Here is a 13,331-nt window from a genome sequence, read left to right on the forward strand (position 1 = left end):
AGGGGGAGTAATGTATCGTAGTTAAATTTTTATTCTCGTCATTTTTAGTCTTTGGAGATTTAATGTAATGGATAAAACTCATGTATGGCTACTTATGGATGGTTGTGATTTGCTATGATATCATCATAGACTACTATGTCTTGATTCTTTGTTTCTATGATGATCTGTTATACTTCCATGTTGATCCATTTGGAGCTTCGATTTCTTTATCATGCATATCCTAAGGGGGAGCTCCGTACTAAATATCTCCTAGACTATAATGTATGGTTAATATTTTGGAGACCTATGTATATGTTGTCATCAACTACCAAAAAGGGGGAGATTGAAAGTGCATACTATGCCCCTAATTGTCTTTTGGTGTTAATGACAACACATACATAGGAAACTAATCCTATTTGTTGAGTGTATCTCAGGACGGCAAGTACTTTAGTAGATTAAGATTTATGTGCCAAAGGTTGCCTGAAAATATTGGTGATTCATATTTCGAGAAGACTCGGGATTAAGAAGAGATGCTGTAGAATAGTCCTGTGAGTTTAGTGATATTGAGTATAGGGATTCCGCACTATTAAGAGGGGATCACTGGCTTTGCGATAAACTTGCTCATACCACATCTCTACAACCATATCAAACACCACATACTGTCCACTATCTACAACTCAATATATGTCTAATTACCTCGGACATCCGGCTCCCTCCGGACGTCCGGCTGGCTTCGGAAATCCGCAGCCAGACACCAGTAGTTTGTTGGAACTATATCTCAGAAATCCGGCTACCTCCGGACGTCCGAGGGCTGGACATCTGGCCAAGCTCCGGAAATCCGGAGGTCAACACCTGTAGTTTGTGTGCACTATATCTCGGAAATCTGGCCCCCTCCGGACATCCGAGCGCCGGATGTCCGACACCCGTCGGAAATCCGGAAGCCACCACCAGTAGAAATTGTGTTGTATAACGCGGACTTCCGGGCCACTCCGGACGTCCGGCTGCTGATGAATTCAAATAGGTTCCGGCACATCTACAGGCCTCAGACGACTGACCCCTGTCGGACATCCGGCTGCTAATGAATTCAGAAGAGCTCCAGTCATGCCTAGAGGTCTCGGACGTCCGACTCCCTCCGGACGTCCGGCCCCTCACGGAAGCCCGGACGTCCGACAAGTGTTGGACGTCCGGACCCTTTGTGACTTATTGCACCTCCAATGGCTGGATTTCACTCCACACTATATATACTCTTCTCCCACTTCGTGAAAGGGGGTTCAACACAGCTAAGATACATCCAAGAACACCTTTCCTCACACTCACTCTTGTCTACACTAAATCCTAGATCCCAAGAGCATTTGTGAGTCCTTTAGAGTGTTGTTCCAATGAAAAGATATATCGTCTCCCTCTCCTCCTTCCCACCAAAGTGATTTGTGATTTGAGCAAGTTTTGAGCAATCCCCGTGATCTTCTTACTCTTGGAGGTTGGAGACTCCTAGGCGGTAGGAGTCTTCGGAGAGGAATAAAACCATTGTCATATCCCCCGGAAAGTTTGTGAAGGTTTGGAAGCCACATCAAGGCTTACCACTAGTGGTTGAGAAACGCCTTCGTGGAGTTATCTCAAAGGGAGAATAGGGTGAGCCTTCGTGGCGTTGGTGTGCCTTCGTGGTAACATCCGCCCCTCTAACGGTGACGTAGCTTCCCTCCAAGGAAGTGAACATCGGGATACATTCTTGTCTCTCTCGGAGTTTCGGTCATTCCTAACCCTAACTCTCTACTTGTCTTAATCCTTATTACATACTTGTATTTGCTTATTGTTTACCGCTTGCCTTGCTTCACTCCTAATAGCTTACTCTTTGCCATAGCAATTATTAGGCTTACACTTATATTCCGCACTTTAGCCTAAAATTGCTAAGTAATTATTAAAAATTGGATTTGTACCTATTCACCCCCCCCCCCTCTAGGTCCATCTCGATCCTTTTCAGTAACGTTAAAATAATTTTTTGAATTTTGAGGATTTTGTTTCAAAGTCCTCAGGTGACTAGGACTCGGTGAGGATTTTGAACAAGTGTCAAACATAACGCATATGAAGAATTGAGAATAGACTGGGTTGAGCTTAGCATAGAGGGGAGTCGCGTCCGATCACATTCACTTAGAAGAATACCAAATTGAAGACTGAGCAATAAGTGAATGTTGTTGAGGACATTGAAAGCTCATTATAATATATATAGTCATATGAAGATCATCACAGAAAGTTTTGAAGATTTTGAAGATTTTGAAGACTTTGGAAATTTTGAGGAATTTGTGAAAAAGTCTCAGATTGAAGAATTTCCAACTTGAGGAATTTCAAAGTTGGGTGGTGGCATGACCCATCGTATAAGAATGATGAGTTCAAGCGCCACGTACAATTGTTGTAGGACTGTGAGAACCAAATTCTTCATTTATTTCTTCACACTTAGAGAGATATTCTTCATTGTTTGAAGAAAATTGTAGTTTGTGTGTTGCACATCTAAGTCATCAATTTTGCATAAGTGTCAGAATGTGTGCATGTTTACAAGACATTTGAAGATCCTAGGATGTTTAGCTCACACCGCAACTTGCAAAACCTTCTCTCATCCAAGGGCTTTATGAAGATTCCTCTAGGTGGGCATAAGTCTTCACATAGTCGATGATGATATTTCCCTTGAGTACATGGTCACGAAGAAAATGATGACGAATATGGATGTGCTTAGTCTTTGAGTGTTGTACCGGGTTGTAGGCGATCTTGATTGCACTCTCATTGTCGTAGTAGAGGGGTAAATTCTTCATGTTGATGTCGTAGTCTCTGAGGGTTTGCTTCATCCATAGCAGTTGAGCACAACAAGATCCAACATCAATGTATTTAGCTTCGGAAGTGGAGAGTGATACACTGTTCTGCTTCTTTGAGGACCAGCAGACTAATGAGCTTCCGAGGAAATGACATGTGCCAGATATTGACTTGTGATCCACACGGTCACCGGCATAATCAGAATCAGAATATCCAATGAGGTGAAGATTTGAGCCCTTGGGGTACCATAATCCTAGTGTTGGTGTGTGAGCTAGATATCGAAGAATATGTTTCACAGCCTTATGGTTAGATTCCTTCAGTTTTGCTTCAAATCATGCACACATGCAAACACTGAGTATAATATCTGGCCTACATGCACATAGGTACAATAAAGAGCCAATCATAGAACGATATACCTGCTGATCGAAATCTTTACCATTTTCGTCAGTGTAGAGGTGGCCGTTGGTAGGCATAGGAATCTTGACGCTTTTGCATTCATGCATGCCGAATTTTCTCAGAACATCCTTGAAGTATTTCTCCTGAGATATGAAGATGCCATTGCATTGTTGATGAATTTGCAGACCTAAGAAGAATTTCAGATCCTCCATCATGGACATTTGATATTCTTCACCCATCATGTAGGCAAATTCATCACTGTAACGTTTGTCAGTACAACCAAAGATAATGTCGTTGACATATATTTGGCACACAAATAGTTCATTATCATAGGGTTTTGTGAAAAGAGTAGGATTGAGTGAATCGGGTTTGAATCCTTTTTTCATGAGGAATTCCTTCAATGTATCATACCACGCTCGAGGGGCTTGCTTGAGGCCATAGAGTGCCTTTTTGAGTCTGAAGACTTTGTCAGGATTCTTTGGGTCTTCAAAACCTGGGAGTTGAGCAACATATACTTCTTCCTCATGCTTACCATTCATGAATGCACTTTTCACATCCATTTGATATAGAGTAATATTGTGATGGTTAGCATAAGCCAGTAATATTCTAATAGCTTCAAGTCTAGCAACAGGTGCAAAAGTTTCATCAAAGTCAATTTGTTCAACGTGTGTGTAGCCTTGGGCTACAAGTCGTGCCTTATTCCTCACAACCTGACCATCCTCATCTTGCTTGTTTCGGTAGATCCATTTGGTGCCGATGATATTGTGCTTGCGAGGATCTGGACTATTGAAGTTTCCATACGTCATTTAGCTTGAACTGAAGAAGTTCATCTTGCATGGCTTGAATCCACTCAGGTTCCATGAATGCTTCAGCAAGTTTTGAGGGTTGTGTGATAGATACAAAAGAGGAATGCCCACAAAAGTTAACTTAATGTGAAGCTTTTGAGCGAGTGAGTGGATCTCGTGCATTGATGTCATCGAGTATTTTGTCAAGTTCTACTTCATTTGCAATCCTTGGATGAGCTGGTTGAAGACTTTGGTTGGGCTGATGAATTTGATCTGTAGCATTTTCCCGAGGTGCACCTGCTTGAATTTCATTAGTGTTGGGGACGAATTCTTCAACAAGGGGTTGTTCCTCGGTAGGAATTATATCTTCAGTAGCTTTGATCTTGATGGCTTCCTCAGGAGTCAATTTAGCTAGCACAGGAGGCAGTTGCTCTCTTTGCGAGCCGTTAGTTTCATCGAACCGAACATCTACAGTTTCAACAACCTTGTTGTGAGAGGTGTTGAAGACTCTGTAGGTGTGCGAGTACTTTCCGTAAGCAAGCATAAAATCATCATGTGCTTTAGATGCAAACTTTGAGCTATGGTGAGGATCTCTAATCCAGCATCTTGCACCGAAGACTTTGAAATAACTTACATTGGGTTTCTTATTAGTGAGGAGTTCATACGAGGTTTTCTTGAGGAATTTGTGAAGATATACCCTGTTGATGATGTGGCAAGCAGTGTTGATTGCTTCAGGCCAGAAGCGACGAGGAGTCTGATATTCTTCAAGCATTATCCGTGCCATTTCAACCAGAGTCATGTTCTTGCGTTCAATGACACCATTGTGTTGAGGCGTATAAAGAGCAGACAATTCATGATTAATACCAAGTTCATCAAGATAATCATCAAGACCAGTATTCCTGAATTTTGTACCATTGTCACTCCTAATGTGTTTGATCTTGACGCCGAAGTTCGTCGAGGCCCTTGACAAAAATCGTTTGAAGACTTCTCGCACTTCAATTTTATACAGAATGATGTGTACCCAAGTATAGTGACAATAGTCATCAAAGATGACAAAGCCATATAAAGATGTCGCATTGGTTAGAGTAGCATAATGAGTAGGTCCAAACAGATCCATGTGACGCAATTCAAATGGACGAGTAGTAGTCATGATAGTCTTTGATGGGTGTTTGGATCTGGTCCTTTTTTCAGACTCACAAGCACCGCAGAGATGGTCCTTGAGTAATTTGACGGATTCGATGCCAATGACATGCTTCTTCTTCGCCGGTGTGTGCAAATTCCTCATGCCTGCATGACCAAGTCATCGATGCGATAGCCAGACTTGTGAGGTTTTTGCTAGTAAGCATGGGGCTAGTTGAGGACCTATGGAAAAATCAACAATATACAAGTCACCTCTCCTAAAGACTTCAAAGACTTTGGATTTGTCAGATTCCATGATGACTACACATCTATGTTTTCCAAAGATGACAATCATATCAAGATCACAAAGCATTGAGACTGAAATGATGTTAGACCCAAGGGATTCGACAAGCATGACTTTGTCCATGTACGGTCCTTGGAGATAGCCACTTTACCAAGTCTTAATACCTTGCTTTTACCTTTATCAGCGTAGGTGATTTGCTTGAGTGGTGATGGAGTGAGTGGCATATTCATCAATAAGTTTTTATCACCAGTCATGTGATTTGTGCAACCACTGTCAAGAACTCACTCTGCATTCTTGGGTTTGTCATCCTGCAGATGAATTAGTACAACTTACCATCTCATATTCTTTAGACTTGAAGAATATGATATCAATTTCATCAGATAATAATTTCATCACAAACAACAAATTTGAGGACGCGTGAAATGTTAGTTCATTTCATCATGTTTTTAGCTTGCGTCCAATCAAGCAATTTCCTCAGGTCTCCAGCAAATTCTTCAAATGATGACTTTCATCTGGACACCTGACATGCAGATGTGATTAGTTCATTTTCTTCACCACCCACATCTGAAGGGGTGGCAAAGAGTTCATCATCCTGTGAGCACCATATGAGAATGGAGGCATTGAAGCTAATGCACTTCTTTTCATAGTACGGGGTTAGAGTACTCAAATGAATAGGCATGGAAATTCTTTGAGGACTTATGAACATAATGATTTGAGGAATAACGCTCATATTCATGTCCCTTGTAGTTTCCCTGCATATCAGAAGCATTAGCGCGAGTACAAGAATAATATTTACGATTTGAGGAATATGATGCTCGTGAAGACTTTGGTCCACCTGAGGAATTTGATCTGGGTTCTGGTTCTTCACTCGTGGTGTCATGACGACATTCACCTGAAGATTTTTTTCCAAGCAACTTTCGGGAACCCAGATTTTCCTCAAGGGTGGTCCATTCCTGCATTTAGTTCCAACATATCGAGCAAATACTTCACTAGATTGATTTTTGAACAGTTTATAGTTTGAGTCAAATGACACATCAGAGGAATAGGACATTTCACATGCAAAGCCTATTAGAGTAGATGGGTCAATGGAAGGGCCTTTAGCAGCAACCCATGAAGTTCTGGGATATTTCTCAGGTTTCCAGTACGATCCATCAGCATTCAATTTCCTCTTGAAGACTATCAAATCTAGTCCCTAGAATATGAGGAAGTGTGGTTTGGTACCTTTGAACCTTTTGCCATGAAGCAATAGGTTGGAGCGAAGTCATTAGCATATTCATCAGTGTAGATAGCGTGGTCATTTTCTTCAAGGTTAAAGATTGACTTGTTAACGAATGTGGTAGCCAGTGCAAGACTTGCCACACCACACTCTGACTCCACTTCAGAACCTTCCTCTTCATCACATTCCTCAGATTCTTCTTCAGAATCCATTTCCTTGCCAATGAGTGCCCGAGCCTTTCTGAAACTGGTCTTCTTGTGCGATGAGGACTTTGAAGATGAGGATATTGAAGATTTCTTCTTTTTCTTCAAGTCATCAGAACTTTCATCCTTCTATTTCTTCTTCCTTGATTCTTTCACCCTGCGAGGACAGTCAGCAATGTACTGACCAGATTTTTTGCATTTGTGGCATGTTCTTTTCTTGTTGTCCTCAGATGAAGATTATGATTTCCTCATATCTTTTCTTGAAGATTTTCCAAACTGGCCATGCTTTGTGAACTTCTGGAATTTCCTCACGAGCATTGCAAGTTCCTGTCCAAGTTCTTCAGGGTCACCAAGACTGCAATCTGAGTCTTCTTCTTCAGATGAGGAAACAACCTTAGCCTTTAGCACACGAGGTCTTGAGTAGTTTGGTCCATACAGATCTCTCGTTTCTTCTTGTTGGAATTCATGAGTATTGAGTGTCTCATGTATATCAGCAGGATCAAGCATCTTGTAGGCTCTTCGTTCTTGTGTCATCAGAACCAGTATGTTAAATGATGGGTCAAGAGACCGTAGCAGTTTCTTCAAAACTTCATGGTCACCATCTTGTAGGCCCAGTACTTGCAGTTCATTTGCGATACTAGTGAGGCAATCAAAGGTATCTTGGAAACTTTCATTGTCAAGCCTCTTGAAGCGATTGAAGAGATTGTGAAGAACATCGACACGAGAGTCACGCTGTGTTGAGACTACCTCATTGACTTTGGACAGCCTATCTGAGATAAGCTTAGTTGTGCCCAAAGCACTCACTCCGCCATACTGACCTTTGCTCAGATGACCGCCGATGATATTCTTCGCTTGCGAGTCAAGTTGTTTGAACTTCTTCACATCAGCCACAGAGATAGTAGCGGTGATGGAGGGAATACCAATTTCCACAATATACCAGAGATCATTATCAATTGCGTGAAGATGCATTTGCATCTTGGTCTTCCAGTAGGGGAAGTCCTTTCCTTCGAAGGTAGGACATCCTGCAGTAACCTTGATCATACCTGCGGTCGATGTAACTAAAACTCCACGTGGTTAAACCAAAATCACACAGAACCAGGGAGTACCTTGCTTTGATACAATTTGAAAGTGTGTTATATCGAATAGAGGGGGGTAAATAGGAGATTTTAACAATTTCATCACTAAGGAAATTCCTAGTGAGGAAAGTCCTTAGTCGTGAACTAAGTGCAGCGGAAGTAGAACCAACTCAGTGGCGCAAACACGTCTACAGCAAAGTACTTAGCGAGATTTCAGAGATTCGGTTTGCATAGGTTACAAGTAGAGGATAAGCAGGTGAAGATCAACTCAAATGAAGAATTTGAGGTTGAGGAAATTCAAAGAAAGTCTTCAGACAAATTCTTCAACAGTTCAGATGAAACTCTTCAACGTACAATTGAAGAAATGAAAGAGTTGAAGAAATAGAACATGTAGCTTGATGAAGTTGATGACCTGGTTCCAACTGTTGTGACAGTTGTACGTCTGGTTCGGAGCGGCTTGGTATTGAAACCAAAGGACACACAGTCCCTATCGTATTCTCCTTAACCTAAGGGCACACAATCCTCGCCCAACACTCGTGGTAAGTCTTCAGGGTAGACTTCCAAACCCTCACAAACTCGGTCACCCGGCGATCCATAATTGACTGTTGGATGCTCTAGACCATGACGCCTAGTCATCTGGAGGATACACAGTCCTCAAAGGTAACAAGTGTCGGTTCCACACAGGAATAACTTCTTCAGTGATGCTCAATCACTTGGGTTTTGTTTTGGGTTTGGTGTTTGGGGTATTTCTTCACTTGATGATTTTCGCTCGAAGACTCTGAGGAATTTTGGTTGTTCTAAATGACTAGTGTTAGTTTCTCTTGGAGCAGCCAACCAGCAAGTGGTTGTGGGAGCGTCTATTTATAGCCTGGGAGCATCCCAACATGATTTGACATAAATGCCCTTTAATAATATGTACGTTGGGTGGATAAGATCTATGACACGTGGCGCGTGGCGCGGCAATGGCCAGAACTTTCAAATGTGAAAGCCCTCATGTCTCTCTTGTTCCTCACTTTGAGGCTTTGGTCGATTTAGGCTTGGTAGAGCATCATGAGGAAAAAATCGTTCTGTAGTTTTACCTCGACCCCCTCTAACAGTACGGTGTTCCTATGACTCATGTGTAAAGAAAATGAAACAGAATAGTAAATCTTAAGTCTTTAGAGTGTTTTCTTCATAATACACCGAATTCCTCATCTTCAATATCTTCATGAGGAATATCAATTTCTTCGCGATCAAAGTCTTCAAGGAATGACCAAAGTCTTCACCCAAAGACATTCATTTTTAGGGGTCGATATTCATCAAATAACTCAAACTCCGAGGCTTATAGAGCATGTGTACACTTACAAACATATCAGTCTCTTAAACTATAAGTCTTCAAACCACCAAAATCACTAAGGGGCACTAGATGCACTTACAAAATGCACTCTTCACATTCATTGGATATAATTTGAAGTTATGATGTGAAGCAAATGCAAGAAACATGTGAATGGATTAAAGGCGAGCGACGAGAGCAAAGGTTTCACCGTAGTCAATGCCATCGACTTGGGATTAGCCTTGTGTTACCAATCTTGCCTTGTTGTGAATGAAAACACCGTTTGCATCTTCCTTGTTCTTAAATATCCACTTAGTTACAATGACATTGTGGTTCTCCTTCAGTCTTGGCACCAACCGCCACACTTTGTTGAGTTCATGATGCACGGCTTCAAGCTGTTCCATGTCTTCGAGCGCTTCCTATATCTTTAGGGGTTCAATGCAAGAAACAAAGGCATGATGTCCACTAAATTTTGTTAATTGTCTATGAGTGGTTACCCCTATCATCAAGCTGCCATAGACATTCTTTAACACATGTTGATTCTTTTTAAGCTTGACAACATCCTTGGCGGGACATCTTTCTTGGATCTCCTCCATGAAAAGTTGAGGAGGAACCTTTTTGTGACCTTGACCACCATTGTGAGCTTGCTCTTGATATTGAGCTTGGTCTTGATCTTGAGCTTGCTCGGAGGAGTGAGCTTGATCAAGGACATCACTTTGTGAAACACCATCATGAGGTTGATCTTGTCCTTGATCTTGATCACAAGGTTGAGGGCCTTCACCTTGTTCTTCGAAAATGTGTGGGTCTTGCGTCGGTGATGGTTTCACTGGAGTGGAACATTGTCCTTCTCCTTTGTCCACAAGGGGTTCCTCAACGGGTAGGAAGTGACCATACACATTCATCTAATGGCTTGGGGAGTAATTTCATCACCTACATGACAAAGACCACTTTGCTCCACTTGGGAGCCATTATTTTCATCAAACTTCATGTTACGCGTCTCCTCAATGAGTCCATTGGACTTGTTGAGGACACGGTAAGCATGAGAGTTCGTAGCATAACCAACAAATATGCCCTCTTGAGCTCTAGGTTCAAATTTAGATAAACGAGCACCTTTCTTGAAAATGAAACACTTACAACCGAACACCCAAAAGTACTTGAGGTTGGGATTGTTATCAGTAAGAATTTCATAAGGAGTCTTGTTCAAGCCTTTGCGGAGGTAGAGAGGATTATATGCATGACATGCGATGTCGATGGCTTCGGCCCAAAAGTTGTACGAAGATTTGAACTCCGCCATCATGGTCCTTGGCATGTCCATCAACGTCTAGTTCTTCCTTTTCGCTACACCATTTTGTTGAGGGGTATTTGGTGCGGAGTATTGGTTCTTGATCCCTCCTTTACTAAGAAACTCATTCAAGGTGTAGTTCTTGAATTCGGTGCCACTGTCACTTCTACTCATCAAAATCTTTGCCTCATTTTGACGTTGAGCTTCATTGGCAAAGTCGATGAAAATTTGTTGGGTCTCAATCTTCTCTTGAAAAATTATACCCAAGTATACCTTGACTAATCATCCACTATCACTAAGAAATACTTTCTTCCCACAAGACCATCAAAAGATAGAGGACCAAAGAGATCCATGTGGAGGAGCTCCAAGGTACTCTTTGAGTATATGGTAGTTATGGAGCGGTGAGCTATCTCATGTAGCTTTCCTTTAATGCAGGCACTACAAGCACGATCTTTGGCAAAACACAAATTTGTTAGTCCAAGAACATGATCCCCTTTGACGAGACTTTGCAAAGATATCATATTGACATGGGCTAGCCGGCGATGCCAAAGCCAACCCACATCGACTTTAGCCATTAGCACGTCCAGGTCTTAGTGGGTCGCGCCAAGAAGTTAACCACATAGAGACCATTCTAGACATGTCCAACAAAGGCTACTTTAAGAGTCTTGCTCCACAAAATAGCCATGGAGTCAACACCAAAGAACATATTAAAACCCATGAGTGCAATTTGATGAACAGAAAGTAAATTGTATGTAGGGGCCTCAACAAGCATGACATTCGCAATGGAAAGTTCCAGAGAGATAACCACCTTGCCAAGAGCCAATACCTTTGAAATTGCATCATGACCAAAAGAGACTTCGGTAGCCATGGATGGGTCGGGATGAACATCCACCACCAAGTCCTTCCTTCCGGTCATATGATTTGATGCTCCACTATCAAGAAACCTGACACTCCAGCGGAAGCAAACTCCTGCATAAGATAAATGCTTGGATTTAGGTACCCATTCTTTAATGGGTCCTTTCAGGTTAGTAACAAGGATTTTAGGAACCCCAATAGACCATTCAATGTACTCATAAGGAGAACCAACAAATTTAGCAAAGACATTTCCATCAATAGCACGGCATAAAACATAACATGAGTTAAATTCGCGGGCATTGTTGGAAGGGAGGGTTTTCCCCTTCTTGGCCTTACCGCCCTTAGCTTTGCCCTTCTTATTGTCATGAGTACCCTCCCCGGCTTTAACAAAGGTTTCCTTAAGCGGGGGAGGTTGCTTGGTCTTGATCTTCCTGTTCTTCTTGGACTTGGGTGCAAACCCAAGTCCTTCCTTTGCAACCATTTCCTTTGATTGCTCAAAAGATCATTTCACAAGTCCTTCCTTTTTGCCTTGGATGCATTTCACAAGGCCTTTCTTGAGTTGCTCTTTTAATTTGGCATTCTCCTCCACACGATGCACATGCTCACAACATGGGTTAGTAGCATGGGCATTATCAACTAATACAAAAGGAGAACATGTGGTTATTTCCTTAGTGAGTTTCACTTGGAGTTGAACATGAGACTCTTTTAAAGAAGCATGAACACTCTTCAAAGCCTTGTGAGCCTTGTCAAGTGTGGCAATGTTGGGACCCCGATCCTAAGCCATAGTAATCTAGCCTGTAACACGTCGCATCTCTTTGCGGTCTCACGCACGGTTATCCCCACGGCTGCAGCCTTACCTTAGCCCGGACCGTTTGCGCCTTTTGACTCGCGTATGCGATTGTGTCGCTAGCAATCCAATGTCAAAGAACCCGGATCGGCATGTCTAGTCATAAACTAAAGTGGAAGATTCGTACAGGGACAAGCATACATGACCCAACAAAGCAGGTGTCGGTCATCAACGAATGTAGACGAGTCGTAGAAAGCTACAAGGACTCCATTACAATGCGTGACATTTCCCAAAGGGACAGACACAGCAGCTAAGAAGGACACATGTCGGTCAACCAATGTGTCCGGAGCAGTAGCGAACTACCATGGCTCGATGGAATCACAAAGGGGCATTTCCCCTTAAGGAGTGCTACTAAGGCATACGACTAGGTATTCGAACCCCATACATATCAAGTACAACACACGTACGCATGGCATACCGATATGTATAGATAGATCGATGGCATCACAACATAACCATAAACATACAAACTTTATTTAAAAGGCACGGAAGAGCCTCACACATAATATTACAAGGTAGGGGTCTTACGAACCATCATCACAAGTCATACACGCAATTCTTACAAGCTAGCGGAAGATTTAAAACTGTCTGAGTACCGACAGATGGAAAGACAAAGGCACATGGCCTGACTATCGACAGACCCATCCTAGGGCCATATCGTAGCTGGGATACCAGCTACTCGTCGTCGTCGATGTGTAGGTAGAACCCTCCATTAGGGTCATTAACAACCTCTGCAACAAATATTAAGCAAGCGTGAGTACGAAAGTACTCAGGAAGACTTTAGGAAATCTATCTACTCATGCAATGTATCAACAAGGAGTTGTGGGGTTTCATGCAGAAAGCCAGCATTTGACTCTTGGCTAGACAACTTGCATTTTTAAATAGTTTTTACAACTATGTTTCTCGCACACGAGTCCACTAACACCACAACAATACTCCATCGTGGAATCATTCCGTCTCCCTACGGAAATGTCGTCCACGACACTCACACTTATCTTGACAATTTTATGAGTAGCCATTATAGTTATCTATGAACAACATATGCTTCCAAGTAGTCCATATCCGCGGACGCGGCCATTCGAATAGATCATAACCCTACAGGGGTGTACTTCTTCACACACGCTCTCGCCACTTATCGCCATGTGCATGTCATGCACC

This window comes from Hordeum vulgare, chromosome 3H, assembly GCF_904849725.1.
Source record: "Hordeum vulgare subsp. vulgare chromosome 3H, MorexV3_pseudomolecules_assembly, whole genome shotgun sequence".
In the NCBI taxonomy this organism is placed as follows: Eukaryota; Viridiplantae; Streptophyta; class Magnoliopsida; order Poales; family Poaceae; genus Hordeum; species Hordeum vulgare.